A 16,241-nucleotide genomic window follows, 5' to 3' on the forward strand; every position below is an offset into this window, starting at 1 on the left:
TCTAGCAGATTAGTAAAGACAAAGTGTGTGAATGCACTAAGGTAGCAGAGCTATGATAAAGGAGGCCCTATCACAAAATAAGTAGTTTAAATATGAACTGGAATAATCCCTTTGGGGAGGCAAAAGCTAGCAAAATTTAATACACACAGATGCTCTTCAACCTAGCAAGTTCACTTCTACATTTTTTTTCTTGCAGCTACATTTGCATAAATCCTTGAATAAATCCGTAAATTATGCACAACGTGGGCAGAACATCTTACTTTATGCTATTCAAAAAAAAAAAAAAAAAAAACCATATTAATGCCAAAGTGTTTATGAGCTGAAATGGGTTGGCCAAGAGCCAGAGAATAAGTATTTTAGGCTTTGGATGCCACACAGTTGCAACAACTCAATTCTACCATAGTAGCACAAAAGAAATAATAGACAATATGTACATGAATGAGTCTGAATGTGTTCCAATAAAACTTTATTTACAAAACAGGTGAAGGACAGGATTCAGCACACGACTCATAGTTTGCCAATCCCTAAAGTCTGTAAAGCAGACTTTAGAACTGAAGACTTCTATTAAGAATTTTTTTGATATAAATAGCACTTTCCTATACAATGTAAGAGATATAATAATAATAATAAATTGTCCCTGACTTCCACGTGCAATATAATATTTTTATAACAAATTACATCTCAAAACAAAGTTCAAATATTGAAGTTCCAAGGTTCCAATATTCTTTCACTATGAATTTAGCAATGTTACCTATAATTTGTTAAAAAGAAATCTTGAGTCTGTAGTACCTTGAACTAGATGGGATTAACCTAAATAAAATTTCTAAAAAAATATGAATTTTCAACTGTAATTTGAGATAAATTAGGCTACGGTTTCACTATGAGATACATTCCATGTTAGATACATTTAACACCTATTTCTGAAAGAAGAAACATATGATATGAGTATAGTCTGTAAAAGAAAATTTATATTACTGTTAGAAAAAGAGGTTTTGGGCCAGGTGCAGTGTCTCATGCCTGTAATTCCCAGCCATTTTGGGAGACTGAGACAGGTGGATTGTTTGAGCTTAGGAATTTGAGACCAGCTTGAGCAGCATGGCAAAACCCCATCTCTGCTAAAAATACAAAGAAAGAGCTGGGTGTGGTGGTGGCATGCGCCTATAGTCCCAGCTATTTAGTAGGCTAAGTTGGCAGAATTACTTGAGCCCAGGTTGGTTGAGGCTGTAATGAGCCGTGATCGCACCACTGCATTTCAACTTAGGCCACAGAGCAAGACACTGTCTCAAAAAAAAAAAAAAAGAAATACGATAATCCGAGTGAAAATTATTAGACCTGACAGTGGAAGTAAAGAGATACAAGCATTTTGGGAGCCAAGTTGGAAATACCTATCAAAATATAAGGGTTCTACTTCTAGGAATTAATTCCTCAAGTGCACAAAGACTTAAATATTTCATTGAACCGTTATTTGTAATACTGAAAAATTCAAACCCATGGAAATGTCTTATCTATTGGTAATGAATTATGTACATTTATGCAATGAAATATAATGCAGCAGTAAAAAGAATAAGGTTGATCGATATATACCTATAAAAACTTGGCTACAATATATCGCAGTTTTAACAAACAGGGTCTGGTGTAGATTAGCATGTTTAATATGTAAATTACTGTGTAACATTTATTTTGGTTTAAAACTTATGCTTCACAGGTATGCTCATGAATACAGAAAAAACAGTACGATCAAACATGAGACAATATATTAATAAAGGTTACCTCTGGGGACCAGAATTGCAAAAAGCAGAAAATGAACTTTCATTTTCTACTTTGTACTTACTACACATATATGTATAAGCACACACACAATATTTTCATAGGATCATGGATATAGCTATGAAAATAGAGAAATTCTAATGAATCCAATCATCATATAAGTAAACAGAGCAACAAACTGCTACCAAAACGGCCAGCTTCTAGTCCTAGACAGCTGAGTAACTTTAAACAAGTTACCTTTAAATATTAAGTATCTATCAGCATCCTTGACAACGATATGATATGTACTACAGCTAATAATAAAGATATATAAGCAAAGAAACATTTACATTTTTTCCAAAGCACTATAAACTTTGAAAACCTCATATATAATTTCAAATAGGTAATTTTAGCATAAGTGATTAGAAATTATATCCTCAAATTATTTTGTAATATAGATTTTAATGCCAAAAATTACCTAGATATTACTGAAAATTATTTGATATAGAATATAAGGAGTGGCACTCTATACTAATGTTTTAAAAAACTATAAAAATGGTTGTAGATATGCTATGCTGCCTCCGAGGCCTCTGTTCTGTTCCATTGGTCTATATCTCTGTTTTGGTACCAGTACCATGCTGCTTTGATTACTGTAGCCTTGCAGTATAGTTTGAAGTCCGGTAGTGTGATGCCTCCCGCTTTGTTCTTTTTGCTTAGAATTGACTTGGCTATGCGGGCTCTCTTTCCGTTCCATGTGAAGTTTAAGGTGTTTTTTTCCAGTTCTGTGAAGAAGGTCATTGGTAGCTTGATGGGAATAGCGTTGAATCTGTAAATTACTTTGGGCAGTATGGCCATTTTCACGATGTTGATTCTTCCTAACCATGAACATGGAATGTTTCTCCATCTGTTTGTGTCCTCTCTTATTTCGTTGAGCAGTGGCTTGTAGTTCTCCTTGAAGAGGTCCTTTACGTTCCTTGTTAGTTGTATTCCTAGGTATTTTATTCTCTTTGTGGCAATTGTGAATGGCAGTTCGTTCTTGATTAGGATGCTGAGCATCGCGGGGAGCAGGCACTCAAGGATGCTTGTGCCAAGCAGCAGCAGCTAGAGGAAGCCTTGCAGAATGCCAAGTAGGACATGGCACAGCAGCTGCGTGACTACCAGGAGCTGACGAACGTCAAACTGGCCTTGGACATCGAGATTGCCACCTACCGCAAGCTACTGGAGGGCGAGGAGAGCCGGCTGGAGTCCATGATGCAGAACATGAGTATCCACATGAAGACCACCAGCGGCTATGCAGGTGGTCTGAGCTCTGCCTATGGGGGCCTCACAAGCCCGGGCCTCAGCTAAGGCCTGGGCTCCAGCTTTGGCTCTGGCGCGAGCTCCATCTTCAGTGGCACCAGCTCCGCAAAGGCTGTGGTTGTGAAGAAGATTGAGATCCGCGATGGGAGGCTGGTGTCTGAGTCCTCTGACGTCCTGCTGAAGTGAACAGCTGCAACAGCCTCTCCCACCCTGACCCTCCTGAGGATACCCCAGAGCCCGGGAGGGAGGCCACTGTGCAGCGGAGCACAGGGAACATGAGACCCACCCGATGCTCAGCCCTAGCCCTCAGCCCACCCACCAGGGGTTTACTGCCTGGGGACCCCCCTTGCAAAACAATTCAATTGCTTTTTTTTTTTGGATCAAAAATAAAATCTCAGCTAGCTTGGAAAAACAAAAAAGGAATGGAGCAAAATTCCCAAACTACTCTTAAACAGTCTTTCTGGTTTGAATGAACGAATTCTCTTCTGTTTACAGATAAAGAAACAATTCTATATGTTAAAGCCAGAATCTGAACTTTTCATAATCACTGTAAACATTCTTTTATTTTTTTGAGATGGAGTCTCACTCTTTTGCCCAGGCTGGAGTGCAGTGGCACGATCTTGGCTCACTGCAATCTCTACCTCCTGGGCTTAAGCGATTCTCTTGCCTTAGCATCCCAAGTGTCTGGGACTACAGGTGCCTACCACTATGCCTGGCTAATTTTTGAATTTTTAGTAGAGACGGTGTTTCACCATGTTGGCCAGGCTGGTCTTGAACTCCTGCCCTTGTGATCCACTCTCCTCGGCCTCCCAAAGTGCTGGGATTACAGGCGTGAGCCACCAGGGCCCATCAATATAAACATTCTTAGACTAGAGCAAGAGATTATTTGAAATCAATTTGGGGGTAGGATAAGGGAGAAATATACAAAGAACCATGATGCCAATACTATTAACTAATTTTATTACTGCTGAGATATAAGTCAAATAAACTACTGAGTAGGGTTTTGTTTTGTTTTTTTATAATTCTAACAGGCAGTAAGAACAGGACATGAATATAGAAGGGGCTAGTATTTTAAACAATGTAACAGTAATAATAAATGTTTGTTTGCTTCTATCAGATCCAGCAGGGTTCTGGCTTATCTCCTGACTTATTAAACTTAAATGTCTGCCTTGGAAGCCAGGAGTGGTGGCTCACGCCTGTAATCGCAGCACTTTGGTAGGCTGAGGAGGACGGATGGATTGAGCTCAGGAGTTAGAGACCAGCCTGGGCAACATGGCAAAACCCCATCTCTACAAAAACTAGCTGAGCATGGTGGTACGCACCTGAAATCCCAGCTACTTGGGAGGCTGAAGTGGGAGGACTGCTGGAGGCTGGGAAGTAGAGGATGAAGTGAGCTGTGATTGCACCAATGCACTCCAGCCTGGGTGACAGAGCAAAACTCTGTCTCAAAAAAACAAAACAAAAAGAAGGTGTGCTTTGAAAAGGTGTAAAACTTCTGGCAGTGGCTCACACCCAGCAATTTGGGAGGCCAAGGAGGGCAGATCATGAGGTCAGGAGTTCAAGACCAGCTTGGCCATCACAGGTTAGATCCCGTCTCTACTAAAAATCCAAAAAACCAGCAAGGCATGATGGAGCATACCTGTAATCCCAGCTACTTGGGAAGCTGGAGCAGGAGAATTGCTTGAACCCAGGAGGCAAAGGTTGCAGTGAGCCAACCAAGATCATGCCACTGCACTCCAACCGGTGTGACAGAACAAGACTCCATTCCCCCACCCAAAAAAAGAAAAGGTGTAACACTTCTAAAAAGAGAGGAGTACACTGACTTCAGTGTTTTAGCAGAAGTACTCCAAGAATAAATAATTTATATCATTCTTGGCCAAGGGTTTAAAGGCCCAATCCCTGCATCGTGATGCCTGTGTTCATTTACATACAACACATACTCAAAAGCTTAAACTTAAAGCTTTAATAAAGCTCTTTCCTGCCCCCCATCCTAATTTTGTGTAGTAACTTCCACTGTGTAAAAGCTACCTGAAAGGTCACACGTTTTCTTGAGAAAAAGCAATTGGAGAAAAAATATAACAGTAACTTTTATAATGTGAGAATCTCTGACTCTGCTTTCTATATAATATTAAAAGTGATATTTAGAAAATGCATTTGCAGGGAAGAATCAAAACCCCTTACAGCTTTCTGGTAAGAGGTACAGTACTTCTATGGTATTTTGGCCAAAAATTGCATAAAATGAATCTTGTAAGGAAAAACCAGATACACCCAAACTAAGGGAAATTCTGCAAAATAAATGGATTGTATTCTTCAAAAATGTCAAGGTTATAAAAGATAAAGAATGACTGAGGAACTGTTCTAGATTAAAAAAGAAATGACAACTAAATATAACATGTGCTCCAGGATTAGCTCCTAGACCAGGAAAAAGTCCTTTATCTTTTGTACTAAAGGACATAGTGGGACAAATGGCATATTGGAAAACGGTCTACAGACCATGTCATAGTATGGTATCAATGTAAATGTTCTGATTTAGAAAAGTGTAGAAATTTATGGTAGCTATATAGAAATTTATATATATATATATATATATATATATATATATATATAAAATGTCCTTTCTTGAGAGAATACACACTGAAGTACTTAGGAGTGAAAGCACGTTATGTTTGCATTTTACTCTTTACATGGCTCAGAAAAAACATATATAGTGCATACATGCCGTATATCTATATAAAATGCTACATATTATATATTCTGCATATAATGGTACATATAATTCTTGGAGAATAGAGACATAATGAACAAATGTAAAATATTAACACTTCAGGAATCAGGGTGATGGGTATATGGGATTCTTTGTGCTATATTTAAACTTCTGTAACTCTGAAGATACTTTCAGAAAAAGCCTACTATAAAATATTTTGCAAACTTCATTTTACCCCCTACATTGCCCTTCTCTGGGTAGAGCTGAAGAAACATGGACTACTGATCTTATTACTCTTAATGCAAAAAATAAAAAGTGAAATTTCTATACCATTTAACATGTATCCATAATACATCACTTGAACCATTTAAAGAATTTCCAGACTTTTTGCAGCATGAAGATAATAAGCAAACAACAGACTCATGAATGACAAAGTAGAAAATACAGACTGCCTCTACTAAAAACACAAAAAAATTAGCTGGGCTTGGTGCCACGTGGTGACTATAGTCCCGGCTACTCAGGAGGCTGAGGCAGGAGAATCGCTCGAACCCAGGAGGCAGAGTTTACAGTGAGCCGAGATCATGCCACTGTACTCAAGCCTGGTGACAGACCGAGACTCTGTTCCCTTCCCCCGCAAAAAAAAGAACAGAAAGAAAAGGAAAATTTCTCTCTTAAACTGGGCAGAAGACACTGTAATTCTAATGTGATCACAGAAATGCGTACATACCTCACATGAGAAGTCATTTTAAAGGTATTATGTTTTCTAACAACAATGGCTATAAAATAATCCTATTGGTCTGTTTCTTTGCATAAAGTTCTCTGAAACATAAATGTGTACAAGGTATGACTTACACAGGCTAAAATGAGATAATATACGTGTTTAAATTTTTAAAAAGCAACAGTATAAGTCATCCCATTTTACCTCTCAATTTCATCTTGTGCATGATTTATAAAGGATGTATCTTTTAGGTACTGTCACAGCATAAATTACAGTTCTTTCCTACATAAAGTACATCTGCTCTTTTTTTTCCTATAATAATATTTCAGAGGCCAGGCACGGTAGCTCACACCTGTAATTCCAGCACTTTGGGAGGCTGAGGCAGGTGGATCACTTGAGGCCAGGAGTTTAAGATCAGCCTGGACAAAAGGCGAAATCCCGACTCTACTAAAAATACAAAAAATTAGCGGGGTGTAGTGGCACACACCTGTAGTCCCAGATCCTCAGCTACTTGGGAGGCTGAGGCGGGAGGATGGCTGGAGCCTGAGAGGTGGACACTGCAGTGAGCAAAGACCACACCACTGTCTCCAGCCTGGGCAACAGAGCGAAACCCTGTCTCAAAAAAAAAAATTTATATATATATATATATATATATATATATATATATATATATATATCTGTTATTTATATATATAAATAAGTTAGATTTATATATATATAAAAAACTGTTATATATATATGTATATATATATATGTATATAAAATTAGGAAAGTTCATTGGAAAATGACAGTATAGCTCTTTTTCTTTTTGAGACAGTTTTACTCTTGTTTCCCAGGCTGGAGTGCAATGGTGCAATCTTGGCTCACCGCAACCTCCGCCTCCTGGGTTCAAGCAATTCTACTGCCTCAGCCTCCCAAGTAGCTAGGATTACAGACATCTACCCCCATGCCCAGCTAATTACGTATTTTTAGTAGAGACGAGGTTTATCCACGTTGGCCAGGCTGGTCTCAAACTTCTGGCCTCAGGAGATCTGCCCGCCTTGGGCTCCCAAAGTGCTGGGATTATAGGCGTAAGCCACCGCACCAGGCCTGACAATACGGCTTTTCTAAAATGGATATCTGGAGGAAACTCTAGAAGACAAAGACACGTCTTTAGGATGAAATAAAGGTAGTAGTGAGACTGCAGCCTCCTTGATTATGCCTTTCTTTCTCTCCTCAGTAAAAGTTCTTCTTACAGTTAGATTTTATTAATCTAAAATGACAGGATTTCCCCTGGACTTCCCATTTCTCAGAGCATATGCAGCTCTCATTTATCTGTGAAGACAGTAGTGGAGCTGCAGTGGAATACCTCTTGGAAAGACTCAACAAGTTTCCTCAGTCAACACTATTTTCTTTTCCCCTCCACACACCTTCTCTGCAATAATTCATCAGAGACATCCATTGCCATAGGAAACAAAATACACAGCAAAGTATGAAGAACATGACTTGATATTATGGTATTCCCGTTTCAAATGTAGGCTTCTGAAACCCATAGAGACAAATTCTTTTTTTTTTTTAATTTACGTTCTGAGATACACATTCAAAATGTGCAGTTTTGTTATATAGGTATACATGTGCCATGGTGGTTTGCTGCACCCATCAACCCATCATCTAGGTTTGAAGCCCTGCACACATTAAGTATTTGTCCTAATGCTCTCCCTCCCCTTCCTCCCTACTCCCCAACAGGCCTGAGCATGTGATGTTCCCCTCCCTGTGTCCCTGTGTTCTTATTGTTCAACTCTCACTTATGAGTGAGAACGTGGTGTTTGGTTTTCTGTTCCTGTATTAGTTTGCTGAGAATGATGGCTTCCAGCTTTGTCCATGTTCCTGCAAAGGACATGATCTCATTCTTTTTTATAGCTACATAGTACTCCATGGTGTATATGTACCACATTTTCTTTATCCAGTCTATCATTGATTGGCATTTGGGTTGGTTCCAAGTCTTTGCTATTGTAAATAGTGCAATAATAAACATACATGTGCATGTGTCTTTATGGCAGAATGATTTATAATCCTTTGGGTAAATATCCAGTAATGGAACTGCTAGGTCAAATGGGTATTTCTGGTTCTACATGCTTGAGGAATTGCCATACTGTTTTCTACAATGGTTGAACTAATTTACTCTCCCACCAACAGTGTAAAAGCGTTTCTATTTCTCCACAGCCTCAACCACATCTATTGTTTCCTGACTTTTTCATAATCGCCATTCTAAGTGGCATGAGATATCTCATTGTGGTTTTGATTTGCATTTCTCTAATGATCAGTGATGATGAATACAACTTACAAGGGACATGAAGGACCTATTCAAGGAGAACTACATTGTCCAAAAAAATTAGAGAGGACACAAACAAATGGAAGAACATTCCATGCTCATGGATAGAAAGAATCAATATAATGAAAATGGCCATACTGCCCAAAATAATTTATAGATTCAATGCTATTTCCATCACGCTACCATTGACTTCCCTTGCAAAATTAGAATAAAACTACTTTAAATTTCATATGGAACAAAAAAAAGAGATGGAGGCATCATGCTACCTGATTTCAAACTATACTACAAGGCTACAGTAACCAAAACAGCATGGCACTGGTAGGAAAACACATATATAGACCAACAAAACAGAACACAGAGACCTCAGAAATAACACATATCTACAACCATCTGATCTTTGGCAAACCTGACAAAAACGAGCAATGGGAAAATGATTCCCTATTTAATAAATGGTGCTGGGAAAACTAGCTAGCCATAAGCAGAAAACTGAAACTGGACCTCTTCCTTACACCTTATACAAAAATTAACTCAGACAAATTAAAGGCTTAAATATAAAATCCAAAACCATAAAAACCCTAGAAGAAAACCTAGGCAATACCAATCAGGACATAGGCACTGGTAAAGACTTCATGACCAAAACACCAAAGCAATTACAATGAAAGCCACACTTGACAAATGGGATCTAATTAAACTAAAGAGCTTCTGCAAAGCAAAAGAAAGTAGTATCAGAGTGAACAGGCAACCTACAGAATAAAGAAAATTTTTGCAATCTACCCAACTGGCAAAGGTCTAATATAGAAACTACAAGGAACTTAAACAAATTTACAAGAAACAAACAAACCCATTAAAGTGGGCAAAGGATATAAACAGACACTTCCCAAAAGGAGACAATTATGTGGCTAACAAACATATGAAAATACTAATTCTTAATAGTAAAAACTTTTGAATTCAAAAGTTGGGTCTCTGGGTTTCAAAAAGCTTTAAGTAAACAGGCTTAGAGTTTCTGCAATAAGCCAGATGAAGAACCGATTTTACCTAACTACATGTGGATTGCTGGGGAGGGGGAAAAAGGGAAGCAAGTAAACAAGACAGAACAGTTAAACAGGTGATTGGCTTCAGCCTTTTACATTTTTTGTAAGTGACAAATAGGTAAGATCATATTAGCTACACTTAAGTTGATTTTTTTCATTCATACTTTCTAAAAATCACTTCACATCATTAAATGCACATGCACATTTTCAATGACTTCAGATTATTGTATTTGTCACGACATACTATAATTTATTCCTTTTACTTTGTTTTTCAGAGATGGGGTCTTGCTCTGCCACCTAGGCTGGAATGCAGTGGTGCAATCATAGCTCACTACAGCCTAGTATGATTCCTAGGCTCAAGCAGTCATCCTGCCTCAGCCTCCCAAGTAGTTGGGATTGCAGGCGAGCACCGCTACATCTGGCACACTACAATTTAAACACATCTTCAGATTGGTTAGCCATTATGAACATTATCTAACATATGTGTATCTGCTTAGCTATCTTCTTTTCCAATTAATTTTTATGAGTTTAAGCCTTTTTTTATTCTCAACATTTTCCCCAACCCCACTATCAGATATTCAATACTAATAACCAGGTATATTTCCAAATTTAAAATAATATTATCCATTTGTTATCCTCACATTAGGGTTATTATTTATTTAACAAAACCTGATTGTTTTGCCCACCTGGTATCTCCTTCCCCTTCTTTCTATAACAGAACACAATTATTTTAACAAAATTTCTGTCCCTCACTGCATGGTGAAGCTATCAATCAAAGTACCTTCTCCTCCCCAGCTACAGACACACAGATCCAAGTTAGACCAATCAAACTCTGGCTCCTGGAAATGTGAATCTTGAGCACAGTGATAATCAGAACCAATTAACTTTAACAACTGAACCTTCAAGAAGACACAGGATAGTTCCTGCTACCTAAATACCCAGCTCTTGGATGATAAGAAAGTTAATGACCTGAAAGTTAATAGCTTCCAAGTTTAAGACCAAAAAAAAAAAAAAAAAAAAAAATCAAAAACTTTTTTGGAGGGCTGATGACCAGATGCCGGTGACTACCATTCTACTACCTAACTCTACTACCTCCTGGCTGAAAAACAGTAGCAAAAAAGACTGGGAAAAAGATCACTTTTCTTCCAGGTGGCCTAGTAGAGAAATTCCATGACTTTAATGTACTTTGAGGTCAGAAACACCTAGAGTCAAATTCCAACCCTGCCACCCATTAGGTCTGTGATCCAGCACAAGTTACTTATTAACCACTTTGAGTACTTGGGTTTTGTTATCCACTTCTACTGGAGTATAATATGTGGACTGGAGATAGATTATGTAAAACATTTAATACTACACCTGATAAATAATAGGAAAACAATAAATACAAGCTACATTATTTTTGCTCAAATATTTGGTATTTAAAATTTCATCAGGAAAGTCAGATGCAGAGGTGCACATGTGTAGTCCCAGCTAATAAGAAGGCTGTGGCAGGAGGCTGTGTCATTTGAGCCCAGGAGTTCAAGGCCAGCCTGGGAAACATAGTGAGACCTCATCTCTATTAAAAAAACAAAAACAAGAAAAACTTCAGCATGCTGCATTATATTACTCATATGACTAAGTTATAATACAGCTCACTTAACCAAAAGACTAACAATATGACAAAGAAAGGCAAAGAAAAATGTCTGGCCGGGCACAGTGACTCACACCTGTAATCTCAGCACTGTGGGAGGCTGAAGAGGGTATATTACAAGGTTAGGAGTTCGAGAGCAGCCTGGCCAATATGGTGAAACCCCGTTTCTACTAAAAATACAAAAATTAGCCAGACATAGTGGCACACGCCTGTAGTCCCAGCTACTCAGGAGGCTGAGGCAGGAGAACTGCTTGAACCCCGGAGGCAGATGTCACAGTGAGCCGAGATTGAGCTACTGCACTCCAGCCTCAGTGACAGAATATGATTCCATTTAAAAAAAAAAAAAAAAAAAAAAAGTCTTAAAATTTGGACAATGAGTTCTTCTACAACTGTATACTGAGCAAAAATCCTGGATTGTTTGTTTGTTTGAGACGGAGTCTTGCTCTGTCACCTAGGCTGGAGTGCAGTGGCACAATCTTGGCTCATTGCAACCTCCACCTCCCGAGTTCAAGCAATTTTCCTGCCTCACCCTCCTGAGTAGCTGGGACTATAGGCATGTGCCAATACGTCCAGCTAATTTTTGCATTTTTAGTAGAGACAGGGTTTCACCACCTTGGCCAGACTGGTCTTGAACTCCTGACCTTTTGATCCACTTACTTCAGCCTCACAAAGTGCTGGGATTGCAGGCATGAGCCCCTGTGATTTTTGTTTTGTTTTGTTTTGTTAAAAATGCTGTATTTTTTAACAAATAACTTAATTCGTTATGCCTGATAGAGACACAAACAAATTCCTAAAATGCTTGGTAAGACCAAGCTTCCCACATGGACATTTCATAGTTCAGATATCACCAATACTGAAATACTCCAGTAAGCTGGAAAAATTATCCAATTGATGAACTAAAACTGGCTTGCAACTTTCTTGCAAAGATATCTCTACTAAGACGACTGTTTTGCCTTATTTTATTTTTTCCAGAGACCAAGAACTTTATAAAGGTCAAGCACACCTATGGAAATACAAATCCATTATTTCCTAATATGTGTAATCTAAACGAAAAGACTTAAATTTACCTAGAATTAATTATTTAAAATTATTCACTATTCTTTTTCCAACTGAGTGACAGCAGTTAAAAAGAAAAAAAGTATTCATTATTCTTTAAAGAAATATTTTTTCCAGTGAGGAAAGAATAATCTTTTGAACAAACAATGTGAGGACAACTGGCTATCCACATGCAAGAGAATGAAATTGTACCCCTACCTCACACTATATATGAAAATTAATTCAAAATGGATCCTAGATCTAAAGAGCTAAAACTATAAAATACAGGAGTAAATCTCTGTGATCTTGAGTTAGGCCTGGTGTTTTAGGTATGACACCAAAGCACAAGAGACAAAAGAAAAAAATAGGTAAGCTGGACTACCTTAGAATTAAAATAATCTTTCCCATGCAGAGGCCACTGTTATCTAGCTCATGTCTAATAATAACAGTAAGAACAGCTAATTTTAATTAACTTAACGTGAGCCAGACATTGTTCTCAGGACATTACATATATTAGTTCATATAATCCTCACAACAACACAATGAGACAGGTATTGTTATTTCCACATTATCAATTTGGAAAACAAGGTGCGAAGAGTTAAACAGGCCCAAGGTCACACAGCCGGCAAGTAGTAGAACAGGGAATCAAAGTCTAGCACTTTGCTTCTCAAGACACTTCTTACCACTAAGCAATAGTGCCTAAAAAACAATTTCATTGTTGGTTTACATGTATACTTTAAGAAATATGGACAACCTTCCCTCAGAGTAGGTTAAGAACTATTACATGATGCCTTCTCCCATACGTATGCATATGCACTTAGCCTTTTGACAATGAATGCAATCCTACCCCTCACCATCACTATCCCTGTTTGCCTTTGGTTCCAGTCCACTTGTTCCTATATTACTTAAAATGCTGCAACAGAAAATTACAGAAGTGGGGAGCACTACTTTGCTCCCAGCACTCACACCCTTATGCTTTCGCAGAAGTTTATAAGTGCATCCTCATTCTCACCCTCAATTGTTCCAAGCATCTTATGTCACAGGAAGCATATCTTTACCCCAGGTGTACTTATAAACTGGTTTTCAAACTTTTTCTTAGCTTTTGAAATGTTTATTTTTTTAGAAAAAGCTGAGAAATCGTTCTCACCAACATAGTATACAGATAGGTACTTAAATAAAACCACTTAGTACTTGGTATATGCTGATATTTCACTTTCTGGTTTTTTAATCTTTCCTTTTAAAATACTGCTAACAATTCAATGGGTTTCATGATCAACATGTTAAAACTTGAAGTTTGACAAACACTGAACTAGAAAAATATAGGCACTAATAAAATTGTCTGCTTTCCCATAAATATAAACATAATTTTACATATAAGCTTTCCACATATATTTGCTGAACTTAAACACACACACACACACACACACACACACACACACACAACCTTAATTGCTGCACCTTAAACTGAGCTTCCTAGTAAATATCACAGTGACATTTGAAAGAGCCTAAGTCTTTTCTGAAAGGGGTGCATCCAAATAATAATTTTACATGAAAAATGGAGCACACAGTTATTTAATAAGAGTTACTTATTACCGCTGTGGTCAATCTCCAAATATGTGAAATAGTGATCCTTGTTTTTTAAGTTCATAATGCAGATTACTGTCACATAAGACACATACAAAACATATGAACCTTTAAAAAAAAATTATGGAAGGAAGAAAGCAGAAATCCAAAATATTATGTGTCCCCTCATAACCTAATTGCTTCTGTATGTTAAGAGCAGGAAGTCTAGCCCTGGGATTTTTTTTTTTTCTCCCTCTGTGACCTTACTGATAAGAAATGTCCATCCTGGTAAAGAAGGGGAAAGTAAATGTTACAAGTTGATAGTGAAAGTTTCAGAATGTTAGCAGACTCCAAAGCTGAAAAATGTAATGGCAAGAATAGTGCCTCACATTTAGCAGGTGGTCAATTAAATGTCTACTGGGTAAATGAGTAGTATAAAAGCAGCACACACGATTAAAATTTGTTCAGCCATCCAGTCATATTTAACTCTCTAAACTGCAAAGACTTGCAAGTTAATACCAAATCCCAAAGAAGTTTACTGAAGATACACAACCAGGCAGCAGCAATGCTAAGCCCATTACTCAAGTCACTGTTTTCTTTTCTGTTCTGTTGCCACCTCAAAATAAAAAGCCACATCCTTAGTTAGAGATGATAAGGTGGATATTAAGACATCTGTGTAATTAGAAATAAGATCCACATTCAATTATTGCATCTGCATATAAGATGAGCTGTAGAGTACATGAATAAAAAGATTTATAAAATTTGCTAAATTTCTTATTTAATACATTTATAAAATTTATTAAATATGTTAATTTCAAAATGAGAAAACTTTAAAGTACAATTTAAGCTACAAGTCTCCTGCATAAACACAAAGCAGAGACCTCAAAGCCGGGAAAATAGCCAAAATTACAAACTTAATCAATGCAGCAAGAAATCTGTTCACACTCTGAAATCTTGATACAAGCATTTCTGACAAGCCACGAGATGGCATAAAATTAACCATATTAAAGTATCAGTTATTTTTAGAAAATCAAGCTAGAGGTAGTAATATGAACCAAATTTTGCTGAAGAGTTGAAATTCCAATACTGTGGGCAAAATACATTTAAAAACAGGCTTTGTTCTATACTATTGTTGTCAAGGAGTTTTTGACACCAAACAAAGAATCTTTAGTTATTCCTTTAATTTACAGATACTTAGATGGATTAATTTTTAAGAAGAGGTTTAATTTTCTAGTTGGATAAAATATAAGGGCTAATAAAAGTATAAGAAAGATGTGAATCCTAAAGTCATTTTACAAAGAGCCTACAGAATGCCCCTCTGGCAGTAAGACTATAACACCTGGATTTTCAAATTATGTGTAAAAAATGCTAAACTGCTGATACATTTCAGAGGGAAGAAAAAGGAACAAATATCTAATATAATAGAAATTTTTTAAAAAGCTTTATTTAGATACATTGCTAAGCTAATGAATGTCAAGAAATAATTTCAAGTAGAAAGTTGAACAAAATGAGATCCCAAACTATTATTTCAATGGCAAACCTACACTTTTTGTGGTTTAAGTCCATTGTTAGTCCAATTTCCACCTTTTTAATTAATTAATTAATTAATTAATTAATTTTTTAAAGATGGAGTCTTGCTCTATCGCTCTGGCTGTTGTACAGTGGCACAATCTCGGCTCACCGCAACCTCCGCCTCCTGGGTTCAAGTGATTTTCCTGCCTTAGCCTCCCAACTAGCTGGGACTATAGGAGTGCGCCACAACACCTGGCTAATTTTTATATTTTTAGCAGAGACAGGGTTTCACTGTGTTAGCCAGGATAGTCTTGATCACCTGACCTTGTGATCTGCCCACCTTGCCTCTCAAAGTGCTGGGATTTTAGACATGAACCACCGCGCCTGGCTCTCACTTCCATCTTTCTACACTACCTCCTCTACTGACTCACAACAAAACTGCCTTTGTTGTTTCAAAACTAATCCAATAACAACATACTAGCCATTTCCTCCCATCATAGCATTTACTCATTTTATTATATCCACCAGGAATGCCCTATCGAGTTCCCCTGTGTACAAAGAACATGGGGACTTCAGAAAAAGAAGAGATTTCTACCATTTCTATCATTCACGAGAAATTTACTAACTTCTTCAGGATTGTGCTTCTTTGCTTTTAAACTTTCTATGCCTCGACCAGACTTAAAACACAAGTT

At 37.5% G+C, this 16,241-nt stretch overlaps 1 protein-coding gene across 5 annotated transcripts in view; it reads right to left on the reverse strand.

The window, feature by feature from the left end:
- The window catches only part of CLCN3 (chloride voltage-gated channel 3), a 105,558-nt gene that overhangs the window by 45,862 nt on the left and 43,455 nt on the right, over positions 1–16,241 (reverse strand). The window lies entirely within an intron of this gene.

The sequence above is a fragment of the Saimiri boliviensis genome, chromosome 3 (genome assembly GCF_048565385.1).
Source record: "Saimiri boliviensis isolate mSaiBol1 chromosome 3, mSaiBol1.pri, whole genome shotgun sequence".
Classification (NCBI taxonomy): domain Eukaryota; kingdom Metazoa; phylum Chordata; class Mammalia; order Primates; family Cebidae; genus Saimiri; species Saimiri boliviensis.